Source organism: Rattus rattus, chromosome 3 (genome assembly GCF_011064425.1).
Source record: "Rattus rattus isolate New Zealand chromosome 3, Rrattus_CSIRO_v1, whole genome shotgun sequence".
Classification (NCBI taxonomy): Eukaryota; Metazoa; Chordata; class Mammalia; order Rodentia; family Muridae; genus Rattus; species Rattus rattus.
The window spans coordinates 50,089,808-50,102,919 of NC_046156.1; positions in this window are offsets into that span (position 1 = coordinate 50,089,808).

A 13,112-nucleotide genomic window follows, 5' to 3' on the forward strand; every position below is an offset into this window, starting at 1 on the left:
CTGGTGGTGTGACCGAGGTGCCTGTGACAGTCCTAGGTCCCATCACTGTTCTAAGAGTCCTGAGCAGAGGTTGGAGACTGGGGGTGAGGGGTTACGAGTGGGGATGAGGGTAGAGGGTGTTTTCTGGTTTGTTGGAGAAGATCTCAGACCTAGGTCGTGCACTGAAACCTACCAATGCTGGCCCAGTTGGTAGGAGTCTGGAAATCTGATCCGCATGCGGCCTGTGGATGCCCTTGAGCAAAGTGTCTTCACAGGGACGCAGCCTCCTCATCTGTGACACAAATTCTGAGTGCCCTTTCCTTCCATGTGCTTCTACTTAGAGCCAAGGGCTGGTTTCTAAGGGCTGGAGCTCAGCCCGGATTCAAGTCTAGAATTCAGACCACTGTCTATCTATGCCTCATTCTCTGCCGCGTCTGCAGGGCCGTCCTAGCAGTCTGGCAAGCAGGGGTGCTGTGTGTAGCCTGCTCTGATCAGCAGGGGCAGGACCACTGCCTGGCATTGCAGCAGCCGGAGTCCTGAGAGGTCTAGGGACTTACACTATTTCTCATAGCAGTGCTGTGTGGGAAAGACAAGAGCGAACAGATCCACTCCTCTCCTACCTCTGCCAGAAACTCGAGGACATGTGCTTGGGAGACCTCAGGGCTCCGTGAGAACTCAGTATGGAATTCTTGTGAGGGGTGGATGAGACCCGAAAGGAGCACCTGGTAGAAGACTCAGTCAGGCACAGCAGACTCCAGCCTCCTCTCTCACTAAATCAAGGTTTGACACTTTAAAACTCTGAAAGTAAAGAGTCAGTTTACTAAGCAATTCTGGGCTCCCTTGAACTCCTGGGGTCAGGTAACTTGCCTCAGGTGCCACCAGGCCGAGCCTCAGGCCAGGGGTGAGGAATCCCAGAAAACTGTCATCTCTTCCCTCCCGCCTCCCAGCACCCCTATTCCCTAAGGACCAGAAGATCTGCCATTTCCCCATCCGACAGGAAACCAAACCCAGCTGAGCCCAGGGGCACACTAAAGTGGCCAAGGGCCAAGAGAAACAGCTGCCTTGGGTGTCATCTTGCTGCAGGAGTGGAGAGGACCTGGACTTTTAAGGTCCCCTTTGAGACTTGGTAGGTAATGTGAGCCTTTCTCCTCCCATTGCCCTGGGAGAGAAAGTTGGAATGGTCCCCAGAACTGGGCCAGCACTGGCCCCAAAGTAAGTCTAGTTCACCAAGCCCCCAGATGGCTAGAGCTGAGTTTCCATGTGTGAACTCAAAGCTTGTGAGCAGGAGGCAGCCTCTGAGAGAAACAGAGCCCAGAGAGCCAGGGGAGGCAGCCACCAAGCTGTTTCCCCCACACACAGACAGGGTATTGATCCTGCCTGCTCACCCCCGCCTTCTCCCCACTTCACGGCGCAGCTAATGGCCTGGAAAAGACTGGCCAGCTGTTCCCCAGCTGTGACATAATGAGCTCAGGGACGATCAATGCCGTTCCGGTCTCTAATTAGGCCGGGAACTGGCTGGGGTGAAAGTGTGGCCTGTTTCCTGAGGGTGCAGCTTCCACACCAGTCCCCAGCTGCATTTTGCTGGCAGCCACCTGGGCTCCTGCATCTGCGCCCTGGAGGAATAGACAGGGCCTCCAGTGGCCGTTGGGAGGCTTTCTGGCCCAGAATTCTGTCTTGGGAGGCTGAAGTAGGGGCTGGAATCTCTCTCTCTCTCTCTCTCTCTCTCTCTCTCTCTCTCTCTCTCTCTCTCTCTCTCTCTCTCTCTCTCCCTCCCTCCCTCCCACCTTCCTCCCTTCCTCTCTCCTCTTCCTCCTCTCTCTTTCTATCTCTCTCTTTGCCCCCCCCTCTCTCTCTCGTGTGTGTGTGTGTGTTTGTGTGTGTGATGCTCCCCCATTTGCTGTCAAATCCTATTCTTTGCTTGCAGTCACTCTGTGCAGTGGTCTTCAACCCCGATCCCCTCCAGCTCCATAGGCCCGAGGCTCTGTCGAGGACTCTCCCAGACACAGGTCCCAGATGCCCAAGCCAGAGGCTAAAGGCAAGTCTGGCTGCTGGCCCGGCCTCCCTCTGCTATTTATACCCTCGTCCAGGGAGGCAGGGATCAGCTTCTCAGTGCATTCACTGCAGGGGAGGAAGTAAAAGGTGTACATTCAGGCAAAAACAGGAGTAGAGTGGGGAACTGACCCAGAGCTTGGAGGGAGAGAGACTGGGGTGGGGCAGAGGAGGGAAACAAAAAGCCAAACAAGAAAGGCAGAAAAGGTGAGAAAATGGGACCCCTTTGAAGAAGCTGAGCTTAGGGACAAGAACCAGGACAAGCCTTGTGCTTGGAGGGTCAGGCCCCAAGAGCCAGATCGGATGCCCCACCAGGGAAGCTGAGGTGCCACAGAGACTCTCCAGGGGCCTGGTGTGTAATTTCAGGACCAGGAAGAGAATGGTCGGGGTCAGAAGGGCACAAGACAAGAACCACGCGTGTGTGGGAGGAGCTGCCTTGGGGGACGAGCAGGCCAGAGAGTTGTACTCTAAAAGTACAGGGGGAGCTGAGAGCAAAAGTCAGAAGAATAGAAAAGGGGTTATTTTAGGAATCCTCAAGAAGGTTCTGGAGGGAGGGGGGCCTAGGATTTCTGTAGCCGCTAACTCAGAGCAAGTCAACATGGCCGCCACGTTTTATACGGGTAGCGTGGGTTGAAGAGTGTACATTCCCAGCTCTTGCTCCATTTGAACCTTCAAACACAAATCAATCAGACCCAATTGATTATGGTTATTCCTTTCTTGGCCCATCCTCGGCTCTTGGGCACTATTTTTCTCTGGCCGTGATTCCAAGACCAACGACCCATTTGGAGAGATCAAAAGTGCCCACTTTCGCTCAGTGACCAGGCAGTGAGCCTCTGAAGCTGTCAGGGCCATGGAGCCAGGAGCTACCCAAAGACCACAGCTGTTGACTCAGGCCAAAATACACACAGGAAAGGACATTCCTGGCCAGTAGTCTCAATTCAACTATTCATCAGAAGCTGGGGCTTAGGGAAGCTAACCTGTCCACACAGGGGTGCTGCGGGAACATCAGTTTATCAAGTCCACCTCACGGCCTTTTCTCTGAGGAGATCTGTCCCTCATGTCCAGCCTTTACAGATGAGTTGCAGCCATGTGAAAAGGTGCCCGCAAGACCACAAGCCCCCAGGATAAAGAAAGCAGGTGTGGGGTTGGCAAAGAGAAGCCATGTACTCAGACACTGCAGTAACTCTTCAGAGCTCTGTGGCCAACACTGCCCTCTTGTGGTTAAAATCGACCAGTGCAGGCTGAGGGTCCTGAAACATCGCAGCTTCGTTCGTTCTTTTTCTATCTTGATCCTTCTTATCAAGGGTCCCCCTGCCTCAGTATGAAGCAGATTTAGACTCTCTGAAGATTATTCCCGAGAGTTAGTCTGTAAGAAAGACAGATCCCACATACCATTCTTTATCACGCACTCCGAGGGGGCATTCGCAAGACATCTCTGGAGCCGCGCAAGGAGCCGTTCAAAGTTAAAGGTCTCGGATTGTAGTCAGATGGGCATGAGAGCCAAGTAAGGCAAGCTTCTGATTGTACGTGGACCAGAAGTACAGGGAAAGAACTGGGAGGAATGGTGAGTTGCTGGGGAAAAGATCATGAGGTGGTGGCCAGGCTGCAGAGGGAAGAGTCTGGTTTCTCTAGGGCCCATTCGGGCCTGGTTGGGTTGGGCTGACCACGGGACACAGTTACACAGAGACATAGACCCCAAGATGAAGAGACCAGACACCCGGGGCTGGTTTGGTTCTTTCCAGGGGGGAAATCAGCCCAGCTCTTAGGCCAAAGCTAAAGTTGGTCTTCAGTTGGGCATACGAAGCTGGAATGACCATCTGTGTGGCCTTCGGTGCCACATCTCTGTGGACCAGGCTGGGGGGCTTCTCATGACATCCGGAACCTAAACGGGTGATTTCTAAGTTCTCAAACCGCTCCTTTGTCCCTTTTCGCCTCCTCCCCAAAGAACAGTCATGCAGCCTGCACACAGTTACGTGGCCGAAATTCTAAAGGATCCACTGGAAACCTGAGGATCATTGATCTCCAGGTCTCCTCCCCTCTGACCTGTCCTGCTCTCTTTGTTCCGTCTGACTTTCCTTTTCCATCGGTCCCGAGTCCTAGCTCCTTCATGACATAAACATTTTATGCTCTTTCTCTGGCCTCAAAACTCAAGGCAAAGCTTAAGTGTCTAGTTCAGCCTCCCTTTCTCTGGGACTTATTTAAGTTCAGCTATACTTAACCATTGACTCTCAAAGATCACTGGGAATAGGCCCCCATTTCCCTGCCAACATTTTACTGTATTGATTTCCAAGTCTGACCCCACGGTCAGGCTCACAAGACCCCTGTAACCCTGTAGAGCTGCCTGTCTATTCTCCCTTCTTTCCTACGAGCAAATTATTTTCCTGTAAAGTGAAACAACTCAAGATGGACGTCTTGATAATTCCTTTTCTCTTTTTCATCTGCCTCCTTCCTTCTTCCTTCCCTGCCCTCTTTCTTTCTTTGTGTATGTGTGCGTGTGTGCATGTGTGTGTGCGTGTGTATATATCTGTGAGTGGTCATGAGTGACCAGTGCATGTGCACATGTCTATGCACGCATGTGGAGGCCAAAGAGCAGCCTTGGGTGTCGTCTTTGGAAATGCTTTACGTCTCTTTTGAGACAGGGTCTTCCGTGGGCTAAGAACTCGCCCTTTAGACTAGACCAGCTGTTCCAACAAGCTCTGGGGACCCCCGTCTCTGCGTCTCCGGTGCTGGGGTTGCACCCCTCCTATCATTCCTGCTTCTTTTCCATGAGTTCTGGGGGTCAGGCTCACATCTGCTTGTACCACAAGCGCTTTAACTTGAGCCATCTTCTCAGATCTTTTCCTTCTTTGAGGCAGTCTCGAATGTAGCATAAGCTAACCTTGAATTCATGATCCTCCTGCCTCGGCCTCTTGAGTGCTAGGATTACGAGGGTGTATCTCCAATCAGGGCTCTTGATATGGCTTTTTTTCTTTGATTGAGAATAGGCTTGTTTCTTCATACGATTCATCCTGATTACAGTTTCCCCTCCCTCTACTCGTCCCAGTTCATCTCCCACCTCCTCTCATCTGGTTCTATCCCCTTTCTGTCTCTCATTAGAAAACAAAAAGTATATAGTATAATATAATATAATAAATATAATCAAACACATCAGAATAGGACAAAACAAAATAAAGGAAAGAGCCCAAGAAAAGTCACAAAAAACACAGACTTGGAGACTAACACACTCAGACCTACACACTAGACTTACACACTCAAATTTACACAGTCAGACTTACACACTTAGGAATCTCATAAAAACACAAAACTGGTAACCGTAGTAGATAGACAAAGGACCCATAGGGGAGGGGGGGGAGGGAGGAGGAGGGAGGGAGACAGAGGAGACAGAGACAGAGACAGAAAGGGAAACAAAATCCCCGGGGGGGGGAGGAGGAGGGCCTGAGACAGAGACCTGAGACAGAGAAAAAAGAACCAAAAAAAAAAAAAAAAGAAAGAAACAAAATCTCCGCATCACATTAGGGAACAAGGAACCACCAGAGCTGCTGCTGGGTTTGTTTTCCGCTGCCGACACTGCTGGGCACGCAGTCTGCCCTTGAGAGGAGTTTGTTCCCCAGTGAGACTCCCTCGGAGGAAACTGAGGGTGTTTTCATTTGCAAGTGGCTCTCCACTGGAGACAGCTAACACTGACCTGACACTGCTTGGGTGACTGAGAACCTGAGACGAGACAGCTTAGGGGCCTCTGGTAAAGCCGAGTACTACTGTTCTATTAAAAGAATGTAGCCAAGGACTCAATGACATTCTGCCACACTCACAGATCCGTGCCTTGCTCAGCCGTCATTAGGGAAGCTGATGGGCACAAACACAGAGACACAAAGCCAGACAATATGCAGACAGTGAGGGACCCTGAAACACTCAGCACTCAGCCTTAAACAGATGTCTCCATCAAATCTCTTCCCTCAGGCCTCAGGGAACCATGGGAGCAGAAAGAAAAAAAAAAGAACCAGAAGGGATAGAGGACACTATAGAATCAAGATCTTCTATACAACAGAGTCGTCCAGCATAATGGTTGTGAGCCACCATGTGGTTGCTGGGAATTGAACTCAGGACCTCTGGAAGAGCAGAAACCGCTGAAACATCTCTCCGGCCCTCCAATATGCTTTTAGACTCCTCTAATTTTCTAAGCCTGTGCCTTTCTTCTGAAGCACCCAGTCGGCTTCCTTCCATCACTCACAGTTAACGTCCCTCCCAGAAGAAACTTCTAATCTCCTACAGCACAACACAGTAACCGTGGTCACAAACCAATGGACTCTCTCAAAAATAACCCTTGGAATTGAGCATGGGGGCATAAGCCTGCAGTCCTTGTTCTTGGGAAGCTGAGCTACAAGGATTAGGAGTTCAAAACCAGCCTGAGCTACATAAGGATCTGTGTCAAATACAAAACCAAACAGACACCTTCGGAGGAGCTCGAATGTTAGATAAATGGCAGGTGAGCCGGAGAGATAGATCAGAGGACCTGGGTTCAATTCCCAGCATCTACTTAACAGCTAACAACAATGGCAGCTCACAACTATCCTTACCTCCTGTTCCAGGGGTTCAGATACTTTCTTCTGCCCTCCATAGGTACCAGGCATTCATGTGGGACACAAATGTAAACACAGGCACAGCACTCATACACAGCCAGGCAGTGGTGGCACACACCTTTAGTCCCAGCACTCAGGAGGCAGAGACAGGCTGTTCTCTGAGTTTGAGGTCAGCCTGGTCTACAGAGTTCCAGGACAGCCTGGGCTACACGAGAAACAAACTGTCCCCTTAAAACAACAACAACAAAATATCCTCACTTATATACATGAAATAAAAATAAGTAAATATGTAAAAGAAACATGTGTGAAGTGATGTTGACTACTCTGATCTAACTATTAGCACAGTGTGTACAGTTGTCAAAATGTCAGACGGTGCCTTGTGAAAACATGCGACTATTATGTGTGAATTGAGGATGGAGCTAGCTCAGGCAGTAAGAGGCTTGCTGTGCATGGAGTGAGTCAGATTCATAGAATCTTCAATGAAAAAAAAAAAAAAAAAAAAAAAAGCCGGGATAAGCTGGGTGTGATGGTGCATACATTTAATCATAACATCTGGTAGGCAGAGGCAGGAGGATCTCTGTGAGTTCAAGGCCAGCCTGGTCCACACAGTGAGTTCTAGGACAGCCAGAGCTAAATTGTGAATCACTGTCTCTAAAACCAAAACCAAAACCAATAACATACAGGCTTGTTGTGTGTGCTTAATCTCAGGAGTAGGGGGTGGATCCCTGTCCAGCCAACTCAATAGCAGCCCTAATTCCCTGAGAGAGACCATGTCTCCGACAACAAAACACCACCACCACCAACAACAACAACAAAACACCAAACAACAACAACAACAACAACACACCAAACAAGAACAACAACACACCAAACAACAACACAAACCAAACAACAACACACCAAACAACAACAACAACAACACACCAAACAACAACAACACACCAAACAACAACACACCAAACAACAACAACAACAACAAACAACAACAACAAACAACAACAAACAACAACAACAAACAACAACAAACAACAACAACAACAAACAACAACAACACACCAAACAACAACAACAACACACCAAACAACAACAACACACCAAACAACAACACACCAAACAACAACACACCAAACAACAACACACCAAACAGCAACAACAACAACACACCAAACAAACAAAACACAAAATGGGATTGAACTCAGGCCAATCCCTGTGACCACAGAGTGGAAAGAGAGAACCACTCAGAGGATGTCCTCTGATCTCTCTCTCTAACTCTCCCTCTCTCCCTCTCTCTCTTCTTCCCTTCTCTTTTCTCACATATTCAAACACAAAGAAAATGTGTTGAAAAAAATCAAAACAAAATGGGGAGTCAGATGGCCACATAAACCTGGCACACAAACTCTTGCCACATAAACCTGACGACTTCAGTTTGATCCCTGGAACCCATGCAAAGGTAGAAGGAGAGACCCAACTCCACATTATTGTCTTCTAATCTCCACATGTGCAGTGTGTCATATGAGTGCATATTGTACTCACGAACACACACACACACTCCCCACATGCATGCACACATGCATGAATGCACACATGTACATACATGCACCCATGCACACACACATGTCCCCATACACACATGCACACATACATACATGCATGAATGCACACACACACACGATACATAAATTAATAATTTAAAAACTGAGAGACAGGGTCTTATGTAGTACAGACTGGCCTAGAACTTGTTAATGTTCAAGTTATGTTAGTCAAGGTTGACATCGAACTTCTGATTCTTCTCTGCGTCCCCAGTGCAGGGCTTCCAGACATGCATCACTAGTTTCCATTTGTGTAGCCTCTGTAGTAGGGGTGGGACCCAGGCCTTTGAGCATACCAGGCAAGCACTCTTCCAACTGAGCCAGAGCTACAGTTCAACCAGGAAAGTTTCCAATTTTTAGAAAAAAAATCAAACCAAACCCTATCCCTCCTTTAGAGCTCATGCCACCTCATTAAACCCTCCTTGGTTTCCTCATGGAATACGCCCTCCCCTCCCTTTCTTTGGCTCTGCACAGCAGTCTGACTTGCCCTTGTGGTTTATAACCTGCCCTTTGTGCAGCCAGAGGCAAGGTCTGGTTTGTCTGTGTATCCCAATCCCTGTGGGGTAAGGGTGCGATGCACATTTATTGAGTAATTTGGAGCCTGCAGTTTGGGCTATTGGGGGCAGAAGGCAAGGGTGGGGATGTGGTGCTATGGGACGTCAGGAGATAAAATGGCGGAGCCAGGGCCTGTGCAGTGAAGAAGGGCGCCAGGGTGTTGGGAAGGACTCCTGGTTACCCTGAGCCAAGCCTACACATGCTTAAGAATAGACCAAAAAAAAGGGGAGAGGGCGACAGAACCTAGAGCTTGGGGTCTGAGTGACCCTCTCTCCTTCTCTAGCCGTGCAGCCTGGGGCAAGTATGTTTCCCTCTGGGCCTATTCACCTGTAAGGTTGGAGCTGGACTCCCAAACTCCCAGGACGCCTTCAACTCTGTCAGCTTGCTCCCCAGGCCTCAGTGGCAGAGTTGGTCTCCGCCCAAGGACCAGAGCTTGTGATGGGGGGAGGGCAGGGGGCACCGGTGGGGCTTGTGTGTGATGTGTGTCCTGGATAAGCTGTGATCTCACTTGAAGTTGGCAGACGTGGAGGCAACATCCTGATTCATAGCAAGTAGGGGCAACTGGACAGGCCTCAGGGGAGACTTTTGAATGACCCTCTCCCCTTTCCTCTACTGTGCTCCCTGTCCTCTTCCATAGGGAGTGATGCTGAATCCTAGTAATTCAACTATATGGCTTGGAGAAAGCCACTTAACCCCTCCGAGTCTCTGCTTCGCTTTTGGGGATGTTGGAAAGTGCCTGTACCGAAAGGTCCAGCATTGTGCCTGCTTCCTGGCTGGAAAGGAACACCTGGTACTCATGGTCCCCCAGGCTCCAGGCAAATGGTCAGTGACGTTCAAAGCTCTGGCGTGGGGCGAGGCCTGGGGGCGGGGCGGGGGTGGGGACACTGATGAGGGTGTCGGATGGGAGCTCCTCATAGATAAGCGTGACTCTTGGGCTGTTCCTGATTGCCACCGAGTTGGCCACTCAGCCTATAAACCTTTTATTGTGTTGTTAGGGAACCTGAAGATGTCTTGTGTTGTTAGGGAACCCGAAGCTGTCTGCGTTTTTTTTTTTCCCTTCGGGGGTCCAGGGCTGAGTCTAGCTGCTGGATGGGAAGCAGCCAGCATGGCCAGACCTGTTCATTCACTGTGGATGTTTCTGCCACTCTTTTGAGCCTGGTTCATCCGAGGCCCCCAGTTTCTAATCTGGTTGGGAAGGATTTATTTTTGGGTCCCTGTAACCTAGCAATGGGCTCACATGACCAGTGGCAGCTGCAGGCTGAATATACTGTTGGATCTCGGCTCCTAGCAGGGGGTGTGGGCCAGACTTGGGGAGGCGGGCGGGCGGAAAAGGAATGAAAGGGCTCTCACCTCTGCCTTTCTTCCAGCCCCTCAGCCCAGCCCACTCAGATGGGGGCAGGGGAGGTGGATGCTTCCGGAGCAGGTGCCCCGTACTGATGCTCCGGGGACTCTGGGCAGCTAGGGCCTGAGCCACAGTGGAGAGGCCTCAGCTGAGAGCCTGCTCTTTGGGTGTCTGTGTCAGGGTGGAGTGGTTGGGGTTCCCAGCGGCTGGAGATGGGTACAGAAAGGACATATGCTGGAGTGCTGGGGTGAGGCCAGAAGAGGGAATAGGCAGCTTAACGGGCCCCCTGTACATAATAATGAGATGTGAGGGACACCTCTGGTCCTTGCTATAGTCCTAACATTTTGCCTCTTCCCTTTGTTTCCTGTTAAATTGTTAGTATCCCGCAGAGAGAGAGAACGCGTGAAGATTCTCTCAGTCTGAACAGATTGATCAAGCTCTTTCTGGAGACCAGGCTTTGACAGAAAGTAGAGGGGCAGGGAAGGAAGACAGGGTTAACACTAAACAGAGGAGGCACTTGGGGGAGGTGGGAGAGGGACATCTGGAAAGCCACTCAACATTGACATGCACGGAAGAAAGGACACACCTACTCAGCTTCCTCATCCTGGGGCTGGATGGAATGGAAAAGGCCCATCAGGGGTGGGCAAAGATGAGATGGGGCTCCTGAGGAGTTTGGGAAGGAACAGCCAGTTCTCAGGGCTCCACCTGACCCTACAGAGAGACATAGCACTTTAAGGAAGGGGATCTTCCCTCAAGCCTGTGGCAGAGGTCCTAGGTGTGTACACTGGATCAAGGGGAGGCATAGCACTGAGGAGAGGGAGTCTTCCTCCCCCCAACCCTGTGACGGAGGTCCCATGTGTGTACACTGCTGCGTGCTGGCGGGATTGATCTGGGCATGGTGTCTCTGGCCTGTAACCTCAGCATCTAGAAGGCTGAGGCAGGAAGATCACGCATACAAGGTTAGCCTGGGTTAGATTGCCAGATACTTTCTCAAAAGACAAACAAGAACAAAATACAAAACAAACAGGGCTGGAGAGATGGCTCAGCGGTTAAGAGCACTGACTGCTCCTCCAGAGGTCCTGAGTTCAATTCCCAGCAACCACATGGTGGCTCACAACCATCTGCAATGGGATCCGACGCCCTCTTCTGGCATGCATGAAGACTGCGTACTCATAAAAAACGAACAGACCAACCCTAAATAAGCGAATGGATTGGCTGGGGTGTAACGTTCATAGCTACTCTGCACGCTCTCTAAACAGAGGTGACCGCAACCCCTTGCTGTTGCTAGCGTTGCCGGTATGGGTTGCTCCAGCCTTAGGCATGCAGCTTTTCCCCCTGCCCACAGCTCCTTTTCTCTCCTGCCTGAGCCAAGACAGCTTCTGCTACCTGAGAAATTGCACTAGAACCCAAGATCTCCCTCAAACCCTTTTCCCAAGAGCTTTTCAGTAGAAGGCTCCTGACCTTGCCCTTGGCCCCCCTCCAGCTGGTTATTGGCCCACTGTGATAACTGTCCTAGCTCCCCGGGGAAGCAGACTCTTTGCCTTTGTATCACTGTCAGAGACACTGGGGAGTGAGGAATTTGACTTTCGGATATATGGAAAAAACTAATGCACAGCCGTCTCAGACGCTGAGGTCTTATTTCTGACCAGCAGAGCACACCCAAGTCTAGTGCTTTTTGTCTGTATTTCTGCTAGAACCATGGTGTCTGCTCTCTCTCTCTCTCTCTCTCTCTCTCTCGCTCTCGCTCTCGCTCTCGCTCTTGCTCTCGCTCTCACTCTTGTTCTTGCTCTCTCTGTCCCTGGAGGGGTTCTAGGTCCTGTATCAATCTGTGCTGTTGTCTTGAGTATCACATGAGGACCTCATAGAGGCATGGGACGGAACACCTGATAGTCAAACTGGCTGAGGTTCAGAGGTTGGCTCTGGCTGTATTTGATCTGGAGAAGGTCACGTCACCTTGTGCCCTCTTTTCCCCAGAGGTGCTGCTTTAAACACCGACTGAGGACCGAAGATGAATGCCATGTCTGCCACTCATTAGGGATTCAGAGATGGTGACTGCTGGAGTCAGTCACCAGCTGTAGGCTCTTCAGTTCTCATGGTTGTTGGCTTCCGGCCTAAAGAAGCCAGCCTGTTCTGAGTTCCCTGGGTTTTATGTCACTGGTTTTATGGCTCTTTGTCTGGATCTAGTAAACAATTCTAGAATTTCCTTTTGGAGCCAGAAGTTGTTGAATACGCAGGTCACTCCCCACAAGGCTGTGGTGTCGGCTCTGGATCTGATCTAAATTCTCTGTTCAGGCTCATGGCTCTGCATGTAGGGCAATGGAGCAATGTCTTCACCTCAAGAATACAGATACCAACCAGGTAGTAGTGGCCCATGCCTTTAATTCCAGCGCTTGAGAGAGAGGCAGGTAGATCTCTGTAAGTTCAAGGCTGGCCTAGTCTACAGAATGAGTGTTAGGATAGCCATGGTTACACAGAGAAAACATGTCTCGAAACACCTAAACGAAGAAAGAAAAAGGAAGAAAGAGAAAGAAAGAAAGGAAGGAAGGAAAGAAGGAAGGAAGGAAGGAAGGAAGGAAGGAAGGAAGGAAGAAGGAAGGAAGAAGGAAGGAAGGAAGGAAGGAAGGAAGGAAGGAAGGAAGGAAGGAAAATGGATACCTTGGAGCTGAAGAGTTGGCTCAGCATTTGTGTCTCTTGCAGAGGACCCAGGTTTGGTTCCCAGCACCACATGGTTGCTCACTTCCATGCATAACTCCAGTTTCAGGGGACCCAACAGACTCTTCTGACGTCCACGGCCAGCTCACAGGCAGTGCGCATACATATATACTCAGGCGGAACACCCATACACAGGACAAACTTAAAGGAGAAAAAGCTGAGTCCATCCATGCTCTGTGGAAATTTTAGGCTGCTGCCTTAGGAACCTATCCTTGGCATCAGCCACTGACAATGTTCTTCATAGCTAGCAGGAGGCCAGACTCCTTCGCTCCCTTCTAAAGGTTTGTCACATGACGGTGACACTCTGAG